Below are 3,675 nucleotides of genomic sequence, written 5' to 3'. Positions count from 1 at the left end.
ACCCTTTAATCTCTTTGAATTGAATTGGAACCCTCCAAATTGATTCGGAGAGATTCAGAGATTTGGACACAGAGACAGCTTTAAATGTTTTTTCTACATACCTGTAGGTAGCAGGCAGCTTGTAAATGCTGCAATGGTGGGGCTCATGGAGTGTCCCACAGAAGCACAGGGGACTCCCCAGTATGTTGGGCAGCAGACCCGAAAGTAGGCCAGAAGCACTTTCAGTCCACTTCCAGGTCTGCCAGAGAGCACGCTGCAGGGAGGAGGGCTCCGCTTTCCCACTGGCTCAGTGACTTGTGCCTCCAGGGCCTGGGGGGGCACCCAGGGTACCCCTACAGCTGATCGCTGAGCTGGGAGGGGTACAGGGGGGCAGCATGCTCAGTGGCAGACCCGGAAGTGGACCAGAAGTACTTCTGATCCACTTTCAAGATCGCTGTCGTGCACGTGTGGGAGGGGGGAAGGGTGGGCGGGCATGCTCGTGTGGGACACTCCATCCACCCCAGCATCACAGAATTCACAAGCCACGCCTGCTACCTCGAGGTATGAAAAAAAAACATTTAAAGCTGTGTCTGTGGCTGAATTGCTGATTCATGAAACTAGCCACTCCAACAAACCTGCACCACTTCACAAATCATTTCAGCATGGCTCCCTCCGCTGCTGGGAGAGCCATCAGTGAGGTTTGCCAAATGCTACAGGACCTGGAAGCAAACAGATTCATATACCCAAGTAACCCCCACAAGGTGGTGGAAGGATACCACAAAATGGGCTTCCCTAACTGCATGGGAGCACTTGACAGCACACACATTCCCTTCCTAAACCAGTCCAAGGACAACCATTCATTTAGAAACAGAAAGTGGTTTTCCTCCTGTGATTCTGCAAACTGTTGTGGACCACAGAGTCAGATTTACAAACATTTGCACAGGAAGGGTAGGAAGCTTGCTGCTGCCTGAGATGATGGGCAAGGGCCAATATGCCCCAGGAATGGAGGAGGTCGTCATCCAGGGTGTTTCAGTGCCCCACCTCTGATACTAGCTGACATGGACTACCTGCTACTGCCCTGGCTCATGAAACCATATTCAGGGCAAGTGAGTGACCCACAGAAATTGCTGTTCAACAAGCAGCTAAGCAAGTACTGCATGAGTGTAGAGTGTGCATTTGGGCACTTGAAAGCCCACTGGCAATCACTCAACTACAGGCTAGAAGTTGATGCTGATAACATTGCTCCTTAGATAGTGGCAGCATGCATCCTGCATAACATCTGTGAAACAAGGAGTGAGGTCTTCAGTGACACTTGGAGAGATCAGTTAAGAGAATTGACACAAGCCATGATCTTCACTAGCAGAGAAGCAGTTGAGCGTGGTGGGGCTAGAGCTACAGGCAAGTAGCAGGAGTGTCACAGGCCGGCTAGGCACTGTGAGTGTGTCAGCCATTAGGCTGCTGGGTTCAGGATCAAGGAATGTGCTAATTATATTAGGTGGTCAGATCTTGTTATGGCTGACCTTTAAAAAACCTGTTAGATCAGCTAATCTTGTAGTTTTGCTTACGAGGCCCAGTTAGTTCCATGATCAGTGCAAACAGTTAGATTCAACACTTCGGTTAAATTGTGACAGACAAATTCCACTTGCGGGTTGCAAACTTGCAAGCTTTGCATTAGCTAATCTTAACTGCTAGACAATTACCTGGATGTCTCCAAGAGCATATGTTTATTGCTCTTTTTTGTGAAAAGAATAACATTATATCACAAAATTTACTTTCAACCAACACTGTTCAAACCTGCATGTAATCTTGGTCTTGATTTTTAGGGAATACCCTTTTTTTAGATTTTACCCCCAAAAAACAAAAGAAAGCTGCTCTCTACAGTGAAAGAACTGAGCATTTTTAGCACCCATTTTTCGTCAGCACAAAGCAGGGTGCTCTGTGTGTGTGTGTGTGTGTGTCTGCAGCTGGAGGAAGAGGGAGTAAGGAGTGAGGCCCTTTCCTGGCAGAGATTTACCAGATTTCAGACCTGAGGAAAGCATTTCTTGCAGTGCAAGAAAGTGTGTGTGTGTGTGTGTGTGTGTGTGCGCGCACGCGCGCTCACATGTGGGCAAGCTGGGATGCCATTGGTCTAAGTGGTGAAACATAGGCAAGAGGGAGGGAGGGAGGTAGCACATGTAGCCCACACATTGACCTTCCTGATGGAATATAGAGCCAAGTCAGGCATGGGCCTAGAGTAACAATCTGAGCAGTTTTCCTTTTTAAAACAATGATAATAACGTGTGTGTGTGTGTGTGTGTGTGTGTGTGTGTGTGTGTGTGTAAGCGTGTGTGTTAAAATAAATACCTGGTAGTCAAATGGTTAGGAGGCTTGGAGGGACTGTGTAAGTTGTGTTCCAAGTTGTTGGAAAAACTGCACTTAGCAGTAGCGAGAGGAGAGGGCACATATGCCAGCACCAACCAGGAATGCTGAGAGGGAGACCCCAGCCATGGGGAAAGCACCCAAGGGAACAGGCTAGAATGGGCATTCTTAAAGAAGCTGCACTATAGCCTTGGGAGATGCTGGTGTACACTTGGGCAGCCCTGCAGGGCTGTGCGTAGTGGACTCGCCAACAGAACCCAGCGTGTCAGGCTCAAGAAATCTCTAATATGATTGGTGGAGCATTTCCAACAACAGATTGAAAACTTGCAACGCGACTGGTGGAGCATTTCCACCAATCGGGAAGGGATGGGAAGGAGCCTGTCCGAGAGTCCGGACCTGATTGTGACTGTACTTTTCAGGTCCAACAGAATTCGGGGGTGGAGCCTCTGGAGAGAAGAAAAGGAGCAGCATGCCCAGCATGCAGCAGATGTGTCGAGGGACAAAGAAGCAAGCAGGGGTAAGAGGAGCTGGGAAAACTGCCCAGGGGGCATTTCCAGTTGCCCCAAAGAAGCCCCTTCACCAGAGAGACTCAGCAATCAGTACCAGCTCCAGATGGTGCATGGGCCAGTGCATGGAGCCCAGACCCTAGGAGCTGCTCATGGCAGCTGGGATCTGCAACCCCTGGCAAGCAGCCAGGAGCACAGCGCACCGGCCAGCACATGCAGCCCAGGCCCTGAAAGCCACACAATGTGGCTCAAGCCTCTGACCCTTGGCATGCAGCCAGGGCCCAGTGCAGGCAGTGCTGCATGGTAGATCCCAAGTTGGGACCAAGACCCTGGGAGCCACTCAAGGCGGCTCGGGTCTTTCCCTCCTGGCATGTGGCCACAAACTTGCACGAGCAGTGCACAGCTAGTTCCCATGCAAGGGACCAAGCCCTGGTGTTATATAAGGTGGCCTGAGCCTCCGACCCTGGACAATAGGCTGAGCCCTTGGTGTACGGGTCCACAGGGGGGTGAGGGCCCAGGAGGCTCCTGCCAGGTGGAAGCAATGTGCCTGAGGTAAAAACCACCCACCTAGGGCCCTTGGAATTGTGAGTTGCTCAGGGAAAGGGATTCCCACAGGGGAAGGGGAGTTACCCAGGCAGTAAGACCAAATGGGAAGTCCGGATGGGAAGGCTTCCTTAAGTCAAGGAGTGATCTGGGTGGGCTTCCCTAGAGAACTTGTTGGGGCTAGGAAAGCATTGAAGGGTTATGGGTTGCTGATATTGCTGTGCCTCATATTTTGTATATTATTATATTTGTAAATTTATAATTATAAGATCCTTTGTGGGCCTCTGCT

The sequence above is a fragment of the Gavialis gangeticus genome, unplaced genomic scaffold (assembly GCF_001723915.1).
Source record: "Gavialis gangeticus isolate Ggan-Ray unplaced genomic scaffold, GavGan_comp1, whole genome shotgun sequence".
Taxonomy (NCBI): domain Eukaryota; kingdom Metazoa; phylum Chordata; order Crocodylia; family Gavialidae; genus Gavialis; species Gavialis gangeticus.
This window is presented reverse-complemented; position numbering follows the sequence as displayed.